An 18,297-nucleotide genomic window follows, 5' to 3' on the forward strand; every position below is an offset into this window, starting at 1 on the left:
TGTGAATATGTAATCCCTTTCTGGAATTTATGAGATTTGTTGCCTCACTTTAAACTGTCATTGTAATGAAGTCTTTTAGGTTACCATCAAATATGGAAAAAGAACTATTTCTTCATTAAAATTTTAAAACATATGGCTTTGACATTTTGTTCATTATATTAAGCTCTTGTATTTTAGGTACAGACAGTAAACCAGAAGTATTTGTGCCATTCCTTATTCCTGTTTTCAATCTCTAAAAACTCATTTCTTTCCAACATACTTAGTAGGACTAACCTTATTTTTAAGTCAGAGCAAGAGCAAGGTTGGGGTTCTATAATGGTGTTTCTACTGAAATAATATTTAATTTACCATCTTCTGTTATTTACTTCTATATTGCAATCCACCTCATAAGACACACCAAAAATTTATCTAAGCACTAAATTGGTTTCTGGTAAAAGCAAAAAGTAGCTGGCAAGAGTCAGTGAAAAACAATACTGAGAGCAAGATGACTTCTTGGTACCTACTCATATTGTGATTACACAGGCTGCCACATCTGCATGACTTCCCTACTGCTTCAGCAATGTGCAACAGATGCTTCTTTCTTCAAGTCCACCTGTGCACAATTAATTACTGTTCTTCTGATACCGATTCGATGCACCAATTATTTTCCTTTTTCGCTTCTCCTTTAATCATATAATATCAAATATAAACATTAATCTCAATCAAAACGTTATTGATCTAAAATTTATTCATTTTAGGCTATTTAGAAACCCTGTATGTCTTGCCAGCAAATATTAATTGTGATACATAGTCTGTGTATTTTATTTATAGAGGTCATACTTTGCAACATTTACAAATTGCTACTGTAAATGAGAAAATTGCATGGTGAAAAAGAGAGAAATAGGAATAGTATTAATTAGTTCTATTCATCTAGTCACTAATGTCTCATCCTATATTATCATCAATTTTTAAGTGTAAGACAAATATACGAGTAATTGAACCCTTTCTCTGAGAATGAAACATAACAACCATACTTTTTTTTTTTTTAGTAAGGGTCTTTTAAATGTAAACTGACTTCTTATCGGAGGAAAGAATTATCACGCTTTTCCCACTTCTGAACACTTTTTGCCATCAGGCATTTAAGTGCCTTCTCTTAAGAACTAAATATTCACTTGCTAGCTCATCAGATATCTTCACTATGTATGTATATTAAGATCATGGTTCCATGCATGATGGTATGACAAAAAAATACTGGAAATATTGCTAAAAATTTGACTTCGTTTCTCCACCAAAATTAAAACTGATACAACTTCCAACACTGTGCCACAAGATGGCATCTTTGTCTAACAAAAAATACAAGACATGTATTTAAAGTGCTGAAAAATGCGTGTATAAAACACTGCTGAAAAGCAAAAGCCATCTAGAAAGACCTGGATACTCCACACAGTATCAGACAGTGAGAGGTTGCCAAGGGGAGTTGTGGGTGCACCTTTCCTGGAGCTGTTCAGGGCCAGGATGGGGCCGTGAGCAATCCAGAAAGGTGTTCTTTCTGATGGAAGGCGGGATAGAAATATATGATTTTTAAGGTCCCTTTGAACACAAAAATTCTATTACTATATGGTCAATACCACTAGGGCAAGGCAGCAAGATTTGTGAGTGCTTCAGTAATATCCATAGAAAAGGAAAGCTGCATTCAGCTTTCTCTTCCCAGGAATTTGAGATTATTGTTTACCTTAATTGAACAGTAAAGCTAAGTTAAATTTGCCATGTTAAAATCTAATTCTTCTTATTAACAATTCTTATTATTAATCAAGTGAATAAATAAAAACATATTTTATATATATTTTATCAAATATAGCAAAAATTACTAATTAGGTAGAATAAAATATAAACAATTTAAAATATGCTACCTGATATTCTATTCCTCTGAGGAATGCCTTATGTCTCCTGGGTATTTTTCTCTACTTGTAATAACTCTCATTGGCAGTTTGAAATGAGTGACGAGTCTTCCTATGGCTCAGCAAAGCTGAACTGGCTGGTGACATACTTTTCCTCTATTCTTCTTCCTCCTCATCTCTCCCACCAGTTCTGCCTTGTGCTGAGACTTTCCTACCTAGCTGCTCTATGTAACCTTCATAGCTTTCATTTCCACTTTTTTGATATTTCATCTCCTGAAAAAGCTTGGCTAGCATCGAGCACACACTTTCTCAGCTCACATAAACATTTTGACAGAAAAATTTAAAGTGCACCACTTTAACAAAAAATATATAAACAACATATGCAAACCAAATATTCTCATGGCTTCTCCCATTGTTTCTTTTTTTCTACCAGATAGGCACAGAAGCACTCCCCTTGTCCAGGTATCACTGACCTCAGGGACTCTGAGGCAAGGGGACGGAATGCAGGGTGTGGCATGGGTATTTTTCCCTTCTTGTTAGGTCTCAACCAACAAGCCTATATACAGAAATGGTTTTGATTCTAGGATCAAGCTGTAGAAAGATCCAAAGAGACCTTTTCCAGAGGAGAGTCCTAGTGAGATGTCAAATGACCTGTTTCTCCAACCTTATGGAAGGAAGAATACCTGACTTCTACTTTTTGTGAACAGCAAATGCCAGTCACAGGCTGATATGGCTCAACTATTGATGTGGAAAGTCCAATTTCTTAACTACAATCAACACTGTTCTTTGCTTTTCAGGCAATCAGATATTGTCTCCTAAATGAAAGGGCTCCCTTAGTGAGATTTAAACTCACTAAACTGCAGGAAAAATGTGGAAAACCACGAGAACTACATGGGACAAATCTACTTCTGTGCTGTATGTTTTTATTGACTACAAAAAATAGGACAAAAAGCAATAGCTGAGCTTTATGGCTTAAAATGTGTATGTTTTCTAACTCTAAAGAAAAGGTGAAACTCCATATTTCTGCTAAACAGTGAAGGCAACTGAAAGGAAAAGGAGCTAAGATAGGAAGCCAATTGCTCAGAAAGAAATCACCTAGACAACTATAATTTGGCTAACTGAAAACAGTAGTTCATTATTTAAGTACTGAACAGTTAGTCAAACAAAACAGGAAGAAATACAAACATTCTTTTTGTGACATTGTTACAGGATGGATTGCCAACTGCATCTGAGATGATGAAGTGCAAAGGCATAAAGCAGACTTTGCATATTCAACATTTAAAACACAAATTCTATGTAGTGAAACAAGGCTCAATGAGCAGGATCTGTAAACTGATTAATGCAACAGATGTTTAATTAAAAAACTGAAGATGGTATTTAATCAGTATCCCATCCAAGCCCCTTTCAAAAATGAGCTGTTTTTTCTTTAGATAGCCTTCAGTAAGTACTGTTTACACAGAACTATGTATAGTGAAGTCATCTTCAAGCAAGAGCATCTCAATTTAAAGCTTCTCCCAAGTGAATTGGGAGGGAGCCCACATTCAGAGCACTTTGGTGGGAAACCCAAGGAAAAGGCTCCTTCCAGCTTTTCTCAACATCTCATTTCAGTGAGCAGGTTTAATTGCAGTGAGATAAGCCCCTGAAAAGGCAGGGGCACTCAGGAAAGTGGCATAAAATAGCTCAGTTGAAATAATTCCCTCCTTTCCGTAATATCTCTGCACTTTACCTGAAGATACAATAAGTCCTTGAGCATCTCCAGTATAATTTAAAAAAACTATCAACCAAAGAAATGCAATATTAGCAATTCCTTAAAAAGATTTAGACTTTCCCATATACTATTAGAGATGACCAAACAACTTACTATGGATTAGTAATGTTATAAATGAGAGACAAAAGTCTCGATAGTCAGCAAAATTTAGATTGCTTTATTTGATATAGAAAGAGCAAGCAGCGCGCTGGGGAATGTGAGGAGTCACCGCCCACTCCACTCTCCCCTGAACCTTGGTCTCTTCTTATACTGTGGTTTCTCGTTGTAATCAATAATTTTGGGGTTTTTTGTTGTCATAAGCAGTGGTGTTTGAATAAACATCCTTACACAAATTCACAAAGCCTTTGGGTGACAATCAGTTACAGATAGCCATCTGGTCCTTGTAGATAACCACCAGAGAAGTTCTGGGAGTCTGGTGCTTGAGATAGGTGGTATTGATCAGACAAAGGCAGGAAGGGCTATTGGGAAGTCTGATTTTGCAAGCTGGTAGCCGATACAACTTGTTTGGAAAACATAACATAATGCAACATAATATAACAAGGTGATTTTAAACAGAATGATTTTATCATATAATTTCCTTTATCTAGTGTTCATGCTTCACTTCAGAGCTTAGTATTCTGGTTTATACAAACCCCAATGCTTTTGTGATTAACACGAATCTTTTATCAATTATCACAGTAATCTACTGTAACATTGTATTATATCATAGCAAAGTTCACAAGAATGGAAGGACAGAATTCATATTCCACCCTTTCTCCTGAACAATGAAAATGTCATAAACATATGAAAAATTATTCTATAATAATGCAAGTGTAAGACTTCATTTTTTTCTCTATGAAAGACTTCATCATTCCTGCTGTAACCCTATTCTTAGTCCTTAAAAAAAATTCTTAGGCTTTTGAACTCTTCATTACATATATAAATTATTTATTTCACAGTTGTTATATCCCCTTGACAGATTTTTCAAAGCATTATATGAAGTCTTACATGTCTACGTCTCACTTGCCTTTTTTTGTCCTTTGAATACCTACCGCACCATTGTTCCCATTAAGACCTTTTGTGCTATAGCTTCCCAATGGAAAAAAATGGTGCCTCTTCAACTCATTATTATACTTCAAAATCCATACATAACCTTTTTCATAATTGTACTCTATTTACAAGTCCAATTTTGATAGTATGACTCCCAGAAATGTCTTTTCATCAGATTATGGCCAGAACTGACTAATTATTTACTAGAAACTGAAAGAGTTTAATAGAACTGGAAGGATTCCAGCCAGAATTAATATTACTATGTGGCAGTTTCACACTGCAAGGGCCAATTCAGCCAGCAGATATCGCAGAAGAGCTTCTACAAAGATACTATTTTCGGTATTTTTACACCTAAAATCAACATGTAAAAAGTCATTTCACTAAGACAATGAAAGACAAACTCCTGAAAGACTGTGCATTATTCACTTGTCTCTTAATGAGTTAACCCATTTTAGAGCATTTTGAGGTCAAGGGATGCAAATCATTTAAGCTGCAGATATTATGCAATCAGAAATGGGAATGTTTTTATTCTATTAACACTAATAGCTTTGTTAAAATCAATGTCCATACCTGAAGAACTAAGGAAATTAATAAAAAAGGGTTGAAGGAATAAAAAATGTTTGAAGTTATAGAGAATCACATGTGTAAAAATATTTTGGGGTGATCTGTTTCTAAAAAGAAAGAGGAAATTATTTTAAAGTGAGGAAACTTGCAACAAAATAGGAAGATCTTATTTTTCTATGTAATTCCAAAGATTTTAAGAAACTAGCAAACTGATTTAAGTGAATAATCACTAATGAAGGAAGCAATTTTACATTCTCTAAATTTTTCTTATGAATTTTTGATGAAATGTCATTTCTCATAGAAAATAAGATGCTACAAAAAATCTGGAGGTTTACTGGGAATATTTGCAAAAAAATAAATTTAGCTGATATAATAACTGATTTGATGATACTTATAAAACTAAATTGAAATGGAGGATACTTAAGTCCATCTCTGTTTACACACAGAGAAACTCCTAAATTCTAGATTTTTTTGTCAGGCTGGAGGTAAAACAGTGAAAGCATTCTACTATTTTTTTTTAAACTACGTAAACAATTTCCAAAATATTCCAGAAGCAAATGTTACCAAGAGGTGTGCATACAGCTGAATAGCTTAGAACTAAAGAGAGAAAACAAGGTTTACATTTACTCAACATGTAAAGTCAGAAAAGCTAGTGTGGATTTAGTCAACCATTTCTGCCCCATATATTTTGCCCTCAGGCCTTGGTTAGGAGTCTTTTAAATTCATTTGTTACATACAATATAGGTACTGTGACTTTTAATCAAGAACTTTACATTTTTCTCATCATTGCTGTTCAAATAAAAATAAAATCCCAGTAAGTACTCAGAAAATATTTCTAAGAGGGGCAGCAAACTGTCATTGCTAGTCTAGAAGAAGTTGAGGAGATGTCCTCTGCAGCATGGCACATGGCTCTGCTCATGTATTTTCAATCAGAGTGAACTTAAAGTACCCAATCTTTGCTGAGCCCTTCTGCAGATATGGAATAAGTAAAAGAGCAGGGAAAGGGAGAAAGTTTATTCAAAGAAAACTTTAAAAAGTTTTGTTTAGCCAGGGGAAAAAAAAAAAAAAGAAAGGAAAGTAAAGAAAAGGAAATTTTGTACAGTTATTTTCAATTAGATAAATAGTGTACTGGTTGCAGGGCATTAAAAGATAGAGAATTAGAAGTACTTCCCTCACTATTAAAATCTTCCAGCAGGATTAAAGGGACTAAATACTACAAGCATTTTAAAATGCTGTCTTTAAAGTTCATGAAAGGTTTTAGAGCAGCAGTCTTCATCAGTGGAGAACTGAAGTCACAAGCAGAGGCATTCTTTGTACATTTTTGTCTTCCTAGATGATACAAACGATGTAAACTGGACAGGAATCATCAACATTTCCTTTATACTGGTTTCTCAGTCCACCTCCTCTTGCAAGCAGGTTCCTGCCACTCCTTATCACATTACAAACTGTGTACACAGACAGATGCACATACACACTCCTAAACCTGACAGGCAGGAGCCTCAGCTCGTGTCTAAAACAGGTATAAAATCAACCTGATTTGTGGTTTCCTGGCTGACAATAAACTGCTGTCAAATCTTTGTCTCTTTTGTTCTTCAGTGAGTGGTAACCATGGATACCCAAGGCAATAAAGTTCACTGATCCACAATGCTGTAATTCAGGGTTTATGGCAGCTGATTTTGTTATGGAACCCCCAGAAGATAAAACTAGTAATTCAGGGTGAAATGGAAATTAGCTACAAGTTAAAATTTTGTTTGTGTTTTAATTTTTTTTTAAAAAGCATGCTTTGTTGAACAGCATAATTACTTTCCCTGAATAATTTATGCCAGCCAGTCTGCCCCATTCAAACATTCATATTAATTTTAATGAGCTTGTCAAAGCTCTTCTAGCCATTTTATATTGAATAGATTTAGCTGGGATAATATTTTAACCCATTGCTCCTTTTAGCAAACATAAAAATCTGGTTTTTATAAATTTCTTTAATTAATAAAATATACATTTAAAACATCTATCGCTCATTCAAATAATAGTAACATTATGATTATCTTTAATATAGATTATATTTCGATATCAATTTAAAGTTTACTTCTTCAGGAAAAAAAATTTGGAAAAAAGACAAATTTTTAGCTAACTGGACTAGAGGGCATAAGTGTTTCAATTACAAGTGTTTGGATGCAATGTTTGCAGTTACATTAGTGTTTTTTTCCAAAGCTTAAATTTATAGCAGCTATAAATTTTCACTTTATTCTGAGCAGACTGCAACATATCTGATGTGCATGATTTTGTTGTTTCCCACTGTGTAGCTGTTTATACTTTCATCCAATAATTTCTACTTTAGCTGCTTTTCATCGCTAAAATTAGTTTGAACTATTGTTCCACAATATAGAAACTGATAGTATAGATATCATTCCAATTTCACCTTTTTCTTGAATGCTTTCTTCATGGCATGCCTGATGGGCCTCTTGGAGCATCAGCATTTACCTGACAAATGGTTTTTTATCTCTACTTAGCCATGTCAGGCCTAAGGGTAAATGCAGGAGTAAAAGATACAAAAAATCTGTGTGAGATCTAAAGTTTGTGTAGAAATGTCAAGAGCAAGAAAAAAAATGTTGTTACTACTACCTCCAAAGGGACAGGAACATACGTCCTTTAACTGGTCAAGTTTGGATTAGGTGACACAATTTTTTTCCGTGAGGACTGATCTATTTCTGTCAACTCTTTCTGAACTACAGAAACAGTTTAACAACTTATTTTTATTTTCATCATTCTGGTCAGGAATGGAAATAATCTTCTTCAAAAGCCCATAAAACTCATTAGATGTATCTTTATGACTTGGGTGAGGTAAATTTCCATGAAAAACATCCTGGTAATAAAAGGATGAGATAATTTATTTCCTATTTCATCTATGAGAAATTATTTGAAAATCTTCTATCTGTAGTAGTCTTAGAACTGCAGTCTTAAAATCTGAAACCAAATTTTGTAGATAGTGACTTCTAGTTTATTCTTCTACTGCTATAGCTTTTCAGATATTTTTTTTAACTCAGCACATAAATTTATGATGTTAGATTCTGATAATGATAAATTAGTTTTTATTGGATATGAGGACTCATTCAATAACCAGACATTCTGCTACCTAAAAATAAATTCATGAGCAAGAATTCTATTCAAAAATTAGGTTATATACAATATTAGTCTGAAAATTTTAAATATTATAACAAAGCTAGAAGATTAATTTAAGTATAAGGAACTAGTACCTTTTGAGATAAGTTATTGGAAAGTGCTTGCATGATTGACTAATGCTGCTTCAGTTTTAAAAAGTTTGATACAGGCCTAAATATTAGAAGTGGAAAAATTTCAGATCTTTCTTATGGTCGTGATCCCAGTGTTATGCTCAGCAGTAGAATATGTTCAATAAGGGAAGATTCTTTAGAAGAAGATAGGACTTTCTATCAACTGTGGTGAGAGAAAATAATCTAGAAATATCTGTAGTGGAGGGAGGACAGAAGATAATTATGGTACCATACACATGCAATCCCAAGTGGCCACAAAGATGGTTGCTGTTAGAATACAAACCAAAGGTATTTGAGTTTTAAATTTTTTAAATCTTAAGTAATGTTGGGAATGTCTGTCATAAATGGCTCCTACTTGTGCTAAAATTCAGCCACTGTGTGCTGTGAAATGGGACAGTCTCTTAGTGACACCAAATAAAATGCTGATTCCCTGACAGATAATTTATTTCAGTCCAGTAGATGCTTGCTTGAATCTGGGAGAATTGAGATTACGTATAACAGACAAATATGCTTTGAGAGCATGCTTCATGAGATGCTTCAAGTATGCTTATTTTTATTATAATGCTTTTAAAATAAATTTTAAAAAAAAAGTATAGCATGCCATGGAATAGAAAGTATTTATTCATTTTTCCTCTTTTCCATGATACTACAAGGAATTTTAAAATATTTTGTCTCCACAGGCCTCTAAGTCCGCCCATGAGTTAGAAGAGAGTTGCTTATTATAAAATGAAATACAAGAGAAAAAAGATAGATTTATATTAAGTTTCCATTAAAATCTGTAAGATATGGAAGCAGGTGAATTTTTCTTCTCTGAGAATTTGAAACTTTAAAATACAAAAAAATTCAAAAACACTTAAAGCATGCAGTTTGCATTCTTTTCTCTAAAAAATTTGTTTAGCATGTAACCTCTAAGACATAAAGATTCAAGGAAAATCTTTTAAACAAGCTTGTAAACCAAAGTAGAAGAATTATTCTAGTAATTTTTACCCTTTTAATTTTTTTGTTGCATGCTGAATTACAGTTTTGACTTATTTTTTGCTCCTGATTAATGCTGTTGGAGCTTTAAAATCTGTTGCAGTCCTTCTGTTACTATACTCAAAATTATGATGGGGTTGCAGCCAACTTTATTTTTTGCAATTTTTACATTTGAAATATAACCAGCAGTTTTTGATGAATCTCAAATTCCACAAAACCTCTTTATTTTTCATTAAATGGTCAGAATTAAGCAATTCTAAAACTGTAAAATAAGAGGGAAGTTTAATGACTTTCCTTAAAACTAGAACAAAACAAACCCCACTATTATTTGAGAAGACTGAGATTTAGAGAATCTGGAATTTCATTTGCAGTGCACTGAAGACACCCTGTACTTGAGAACAAGTGCTCATTTCTGATGCCTCTTTTTCCATCCAAGCTTCACATTCACAGGAGGGACAATGCTCTGGAGTGTGATCTCAGTCTGTAACTGGGAACCTGGCCAAACTCCCTGTGCCTGGAATAGCCAGGTGAATTAGAATTATTTGCAATCCCATAATGTTTCTTAGAAACTAGAAAAATAGAGTGTCTGTAGAAGTAAACCAGAATTTTTATATATTTTTTTTATGTACTCACGGCACTAGGTACAGTAAGAACTATACTTGCCACAATAAGACTAACACAGATGACAGTGAAGCTCCACAAGTCAGAAATGTCCACATAAAAGTGAACATTCTCCAGAGTTATATTAGGTTGGAATGAAACAGCCTAGTACATAGTTAGGCCATGCTTCAAAGCTGTACCACTAATAGCTTTGCTTTAGAAAAATAGCACTCCATAGCAATTCTTTCCTGGAGCACCAAATTATGGCCCCTATCAAATCTGACCTAGGATCAGTGGTCCCATGCTGCATGTCTGATATTTCTGAGTTGAAAAAAAAGCCAGCTTAATGAACCTAAAGGTTTAAACACTCAAAAAACAAAGCTCAACTATATTTATTTTCTGCACCTCGTTACACAGCCAGGAAAATATCATTCAATTAAACATTTCCCTCAGGGCAGTAGGTTACTGGTCATGGAATACACCAGTGTTGAGTATTAGAATAAGAATTTGAAGCAGATTGAGAAAAGCGATCCTGCCCCTCTACTCACCCCTGGTTAGGCATATCTGGAGTGCTGTGTCCAGTTCTTGGGCTCCTTAGTATGAGAGATACGTGGAGCTCCTGAAGCAATTCCAGCAGAGGTCAGAGAAGATTATTAAGGGACATAAACATCTCTCTTATGGGGAAAGGGTGAGAGATATGGGCTTGCTCAACCTAGAGAAGAGACGACTGAGATAGGACTTCATCAATGTCTGTCAGCGTCTGAAGAGGGGCCAAGAGGATGGAGCCTGCTCAGTGGTGCCAAGCAATAGGACAAAATGCAACAGGCAGAAACTGATGCACAGGAAGTTCCAGCTGAGAAGACTTTACTGTTTGAGTGACCGAGCACTGCCCAGAGAGGTTGTGGAGCATCCCTCACTGAAGATGCATAAAAATGTCTGGACACAGTGCTGTGCCTTGTGCCTCCAGGATGATCCTGATTGAGTAGTGGGGCTGAACAAGATGATTCGCAGTTCCAAATGTATCCATTCTGTGATTCTGAAATCTGCCATGCCATCAGAAGTGTCTACAACATCTGAAATGAACATTTTTTCTCTTTCCTGAACACTTTGTCTTCATTTTACTTCACGGAACAAGTACAGAAATGACAGTATGGTTTTGCACACTATGTTTGCATAATCTGGATATACTTTAAAAGAACAGAGTAAAGGATGACAGTAAAACCTTTGCTTTATCTTCTTCTGGCTTGATAGCTGGTTGCAAACTGCTGAGTACATAATGTAAAAAAATAACTGGAATTAAAGAAAGAGGAACAGGAAGCTTCCATTATAGAGTGTTAATGTAAAGCTAGACAGTGAGTTAATGCTTAGGCGGGCTCAGATAAAGAGAAGGAGAGTCACTAGGAAAAAATGGACAGCCTAAGGGCTAATAATCAACTCGGAGAACATCCTTATAGCAAGAAGGAAACTAAAGGAGCATAAATACAAATTAAGATGACAAAAACCAGTGGAATATGACAGGGAACAAGAGGAGAAAACACTCAAGTATCAAAGTATATTAAGGTCTATTATATATGATAAAGAATACACTCTAAAAATAGTACATGACACCAAGACAGAAAAGGTTATTAGCCTGACATCAGAATAAAAAAGTTACCCTAGGAAATGTGTGACATAATTCAATGAACTAGTTTTACATTTGTGGAAAAGAAAAAGTGCAAAATTCTCAGAATGGGGGTATAGGCATAAAAATTTAAAACTGTATATTTATATATTTATTGCTATTTTAATTGTTGAGCAATGAAAGTTTTAAAATTTCAAATCTTATCTAGAGTAAGCAATTCTACTGAATTTTTATTCTGAACTCAAAAAATCTTCCCTTGAGAGAAATGAACAGAGTAGTTAGAGTCATACATTTCCTTGTTCATGCAGAAAAGAACTTGCTTTATGGAGAATTCCATGAGCAAGTCTGATTCTGCCTCTTTCTTATGGTAACAATGACTTTAGCCTTATTCTGCATATCTTCAAATTCTCTTGTTCAAGCCAGTCTCAAAAGCTGGCTGAAAGTTCCATTCAAACATACATGTTTATATGGCAGATAGCTCTACGCTGGTCATCACATGACATTTCTGTAGATTACTAATGTTGAGCTTCTGAAGAAAATTTCTTATTCCTGGAATTTTCTTTTTGTTAACATAGCATCTTTCCTGAAAACTGCAGTGAGAAACATTTCTCTAAATGGCAAACCTGTCCATTAATATCTCTTCCTACATTTTTGCTCTTAACTTCCCATCACTGCTATTTAAACTAAAGCTCATGTCTGAAGAACTGATTACCCATAACCTCTAGTATAAATGGAAATATCCTTTGAACACTTCTAATCTCCCAACACTATCCCAGTTACCGTGGGTACTAAAATTGGCATTGGAAAATGTTCACTGAGCAACTCAAACTTCAGTTACTTCTGGAGAGTAAGTTATACACTAGAATGCATACTTCTACATGTATGAAAAGTTAATATTATCATTGGAAAACAGATGTTTTCCCATGGCATGATGCAGTCACTTGGCCATTTCAACTCGTTTTTCACGTCAGTTGAATTTAATAAGATCCATGAACCACCATGACTCCTCAGCAGCAGCCTTGCATCCGTGTAGAGTGTTCAAACACTTGGTGTGAGAATGGATCCTCCCTGCATACCACATTCTGCCACTCCACTCAAAGAATGTTCAAGGTATATAGGAAGGATCATTAAAGGTGGTTCAAGGTTATTCAGTGATACACAGTTCAACTTGAAGTATTGGATTTTAACAGCCATTGCAAAAGTTCAATAAATATTTCCTTTCTTCCTACCAGTCAATCTTCCTTTAGAAGTTTTGCAGAGAAGAAGTAAGAAAAATAACCTCTTAATCATTAAATAGCTTTTCTATACGAAACATTTTAACAGGCATTGATTTAATTTTTCCCTTTTAGTAGCCTCCCAGATTGATGTGCTATTCTGGATTCAGAATTTAGGAAGATTATCACCCCTCCCCACCATTTTCAAAAAACAACTAATCGAAAAATAAAAGCTTTCAAAATAATATTTGAGAGAATATACAATAATTCAGTTATCAGATGAGGCCTTTTATCTAGGATCATGTACATACCTGATAGCAAGCACTGTGCTTCAAGAGTAGCTAAGGATCTAACCCACAGCTCCTTTATTTTGTAAGATGCTCTACATTTTACTTCCTACATATAATTGGAGATCTTTGGCATCCACAATCAGATATTCCTGCCTTTATATGCAAGAAACTTAGCTACCAACCTAATTTCCTATCACACTAAACCACTAAAAATCACATAAGAAAAACTATTAAAGCATGAATATATCTCATTCTCAGTTCAAAATCTTTAAGCATCATCATCTTAGAGCACTCATGTATTTTTAGCATTTACTCAAGCTCCTGTTAACATCTATCTCAAATTTCATTGACATACAATGCTAAAGAAAGTTCTTACTCAGTGAATAGAAGATGAAAGAAAATATTACATTTATTTCTTCCAGACAAAATTTTTTTAAAAAATCATTCCCTGAATAGCAGTACTAAAACAACCAAACATACTTATTTTCTTCATTTGAGAAAATAATTATAATTAAAACAATAGTGGCTTGGCCATGATCATCACAGGCATAAGTATAGATGTCCTTCATTCCTTTAATCACATACTTAAAACCTATCTCAGAAAAAAATTATCTGTTTTTAAGAAACTCTTTCAAAGGAAAGAACCTACTTAGAAAAGGATATTAAATATTCACTGATCTTAAAAAAAACCCCCAAAAACAAACAAACAAAAACAAAACAAACAAAAAAACAAACCAAACAAAAAACAAAAACAAACAAAAAAACCCAAAAACAAAAACAAAAAACCACCAAACAAAAAAAAAAAAACAACAAAAAAAAAACAGTTTAAGCAAAGTTATGGTTCAGAAAAAAAGAAACAGGTGTTCCAGAACAGCAGCAAAGTTAAATATTCAACTAAATTCAGATCATTTTTTTAAAAAAATTAGGGGTCATCAACCTATAGCCTCAGTAGTAAGTGTTTTACATCTGTTTAAGGCTTTAAGGTCTTGTTGTGCTGAAGCAAAGTTCATTTTCTTCAGTCACCATCATACACAACAGAGTGCTGCTTTCCTGGGGATAGCTGAACATCAGCTTAGCCATGGGAAGCAGTGGATGAATTCCTTGGTTTGGTTTGCTTTGCTGTGTGCAGAACCTTTGCTTTCCTTATTAAACTGTATTTCACTCAGCCCACAGTTTTCTCACTTTTACCCTCATGATTCTCTCCCCCATCTCACGGGGGGAGTGAGCGAGCAAACGCGCGGGGCTCCGTCGCCAGCTGGGCTGAAGCCACGACACACGTATAAAATCCAATACCACGGAGGGAAAGAGAGGTATTAGATCCTGTCTTTTAATTACTCTCTGAACTTCCCAAAGGCTTTCATTTAGCTTATAGATGCTGATTTTCTACTGTGTTTAAAGGCTTCCTATAGTTAAAAATGCTATGACTTCATTAATTAAAATTAATGAAAGAGCATGATAAAAAAAGAACAATTGATCATATTGTATCATTAAAATAAAATCATAGCAAAAGAAAATCAGAAACAGAATTAATTAACTTGAATATCCACTCTTTAGATATCTGAGGGCATAAGCTATTGCAAACTATTTTACTAATTGGAAATAAAACAATACAATTGTTGGACCAAATAAATCTCTAAGAGTAAACAGAGGATAAAAATGTCTACTTGATTTTGATCTTTAATTTATGAATTTGTTCTTTATTATGTTATTTACACAGGAGTGCCTTTGATATTCTGAATGCCAGAAATAGATGTCTGCTTACAAAAAGATACAGAAAAATATATCCCTGTCTCCAGTAGGTGTAGAAACATAAATGATTCTTGGTTTTAAACACATAGCTGTATTCTAGACTACATTTTGTGAACAAAACCCATCAGGGAACTGACAGTTTGCAGACAACTAAAATAAAATTTTCTTAGTATGGTCTAGCTAATGAATGCATAAAAATATTAAATTATGTATGGACTCTAATACTGAAAGTTTAATAAACCTTAAAATCTCAGGAAAAAAAGATAGGAGAGTACAGGTAATCATGATTCCCTCCATCCCTCATTCTCTCCATACTACCCCTGCTTTAAGGCCAGTTGCATTTTTCTGGGAGGTGCATCTAAAAATATCCATGAAGGGTCAGTTTGAGTTGTAGTCCTTGTGGGACTTTTATGGGCTTCTTTTCTTCCTTATGTAACATGTGCCTGCATAACTACATTAAATGTAGTTATCAACTCTTTCAGATGGAAGCATTCAACAGAAAAACACAGAGAATTCTCAGGAATGAAAAGCAAGGCCTTGAATGTATTCCTTTGTTAGGAAAAAGTGTTTAATGTACTGAAAGCTTGCAAAAATATTTTTGAATATGAAAAGCCACAAGTTTCTAGGGAAGCAACAAAATTATTTCTGAACCTTCTGGTCAAATCTTTCACCAAATAAAACATGAGAGAGGATATTCAGTTCACTATTCTGTTCACACTAATACATAATTTTAGGATAAATAGGTATTTAAGCACATATCTGGATTATTTACAGGGAAAAAAGCCACCTTGCATTACCGTGGGGAAAATAATCTAAGTGTCATCAGTCAAAGGTCTCATGTCAGTATTAAAAAGATTGTTATAATTGTATAAAGCCTGATATAGGATTCAAGAAATAAGCAACTGAAGGAGGATGCAATTACTTCTAATCAACATGGCTACCTGGAAAATTGATCTTGTCAAATTACATTGGTATCATTTTTATGAAATTGTAAATGCATTTGATAAAAATTATCAAGAAACAAGGGTTTAACAACGGAGTAATATGCATCTAAAATATCAATATGCTATGCAAATAGGTACTAACACCAATGGCTATTTTTCTTTCATCATATTTTCTTGGGAGTGCTTTTACATTTATTTGTATTTTCATAGATCTGAGGACAAAAATAATTCAGTCAGTGCTTTTGTTGTTGATTCAATGAGTGATTAAGGAAGGCAGGATCAATCAATGAAAGAAAATTTCAATATGGTAATATCTGCGTTTATGAGCAGAGGACTAGAGTATGATAGAAATACTTTTAGATTTAGTTATAGAACATGTCTTTTAACTGAAAGAGGCAGGTTTAGATTAGCTATTCGGAAGAAATTCTTTGTCCAGAGGTGGTGAGGTACTGGAACAGGTTCCCCAGAGAAGCTGTGGATACCCCATTCCTGGATGTGTTCCAGGCCGGGTTGGATAGGGCTTTGAGCAACCTGGTTTAGTTAAAGCTGTCCCTGCCATGGCAGGGGTGGTGGAACTAGATGATCTTTAATGTCCCTTCCAACCCAAACCTGTCTGTGACTCTCTAGACAGGACTCAGATATATCTAAGAGACACAACTCAGTCTCTTTGCCTTTGCAATCAGCCCGAATATCTGAATATTGCCCCAGAGATCTCAGTGCATGACAAACAAGGACAGTTCACAGAAACACACCTGGACCCAGTTCCAGTGATAAGAGAAGGGGATGCAGCAGTGGCTGTCAAGGAAAAGAGGTGACACACAAGTGCAGCAGGGCATTTCCATGGGTCTGAGAGACTGGAAATGTAGGATTGCAATGCTCCTGTATCTCAAGGGAGAAGCTCTTATATTACTAAGCTGAGATCAAAGCCCTGATTTTAAAGTACAGTTAGAAGGAACATGGATGAAAGAAGCACTACAAGAATTAGTCTAAACAGTAGAAGTCATTAAATGTGCTATAGAAAAAAAATCCCAACAAACCTCAAGATCTGTCCGATTTTCTTAGAGGAGGGAGACAAATTGAGCAGTTAGAAGTGCTTACACAGCTCGTAAATTTAATTCACTACAGGTGAACACAGAAATTCAGAGAAAAAAGAGAACAACATGTATTTTCAAGTGTAGATGGTTAACTACTGGAATGACTAGTGGGAGAACACTGCAGCTGAGAATCTTTGTGGGTTCCAAATCTTACATGCACACAGAAACCTCTAGCTTAGCTCCAAGTTAACTATTGTACCTGAAGGAATATTTTCTAATTCTAATTCCAACATTACATAGAAAGTCAGGAAGCCACAGTCTCTTCTGGCTAGAAGTGGTTTTGAGCCAAAAGAGCATTTTTGTAAGCCAAAGAAATACCTTGCTCTATATGCACTTTTTTTAGTTATAATTTTTCATATTCTAAATCAGAAAATGTCATCTTAATTTATGTGAAATCATCTCATCCTAGATTGTCAGAACCTACTTTAACCTTTAGGCAAGCCTTTCTTTCAAAAAAATTTTCTAAATTGTCACTGCAACACAATCTAAATGTATTCTTTTAGACTACATAAAGTGTGTTTACTTCAGAATATAATCTGGACTCAACATGATTATAGATTTTCCAAATTCTTGGGAATAGTCAGGTATAAAAAGATGACCTTTTTTGGTTTTACTTTTCTGTGTATATTGTAGAGATATTTTAGAGAAATAACCTACACCTCAGAACAACTTAGAGGTTTTTTGTGTATTTCCAGGTTACAAAGTAAGGCCAGATCCTAGGAGGCAAAAGTCTCACTACTAATTAAAAAACTGAGTTTAAAAGAAATTTTTCAGTATTTTATTTTCAATTTTATATAGTTAACCTCAATTGGCTTTAAAAGGCAGTAAAACTTTCTGAAGGAAATAGGACTTGAAATAACCTTCTGAAAATGTGACATGCATTCTGTTGCCTGCAAGCATTCCTACAGGGCTGACACCTCTCTAGAAAAGAGATGTTTGCACTTCTACACCAGTATCTGTATTTCAGAGGAATTGGAGATGGAAATGTGGTGGAAATTCACTTTTGGAAAGAAGTGAATGTAAGTTTTCTATTGTCGAAGAGACAGCTTTAAAATTCTTTGCAAAAATACTGTTTTCTTTTTAATAGGAATCAATAATTTTGTAGATAATTCTCACTGTATGACTGAATTTTACTTCCCCTTCCTGTTTTTTTTGCAAATTTTAATAAATAAATATATATTTAATTATAAATAAACACATTAAAAATATTAAATTTAATTATAAAAATACAATTAAAATTATATAATTTTTAGGAAATTATCAATAAGCATTTTACTTTAATCTG

At 34.3% G+C, this 18,297-nt stretch overlaps 1 protein-coding gene across 1 annotated transcript in view; it reads right to left on the reverse strand.

The window, feature by feature from the left end:
- LOC148223901 (uncharacterized) overlaps positions 1–18,297 on the reverse strand; it is a 248,163-nt gene that overhangs the window by 14,977 nt on the left and 214,889 nt on the right. The window lies entirely within an intron of this gene.

Source organism: Sturnus vulgaris, chromosome 4 (assembly GCF_052056855.1).
Source record: "Sturnus vulgaris isolate bStuVul1 chromosome 4, bStuVul1.hap1, whole genome shotgun sequence".
Lineage (NCBI taxonomy): Eukaryota > Metazoa > Chordata > Aves > Passeriformes > Sturnidae > Sturnus > Sturnus vulgaris.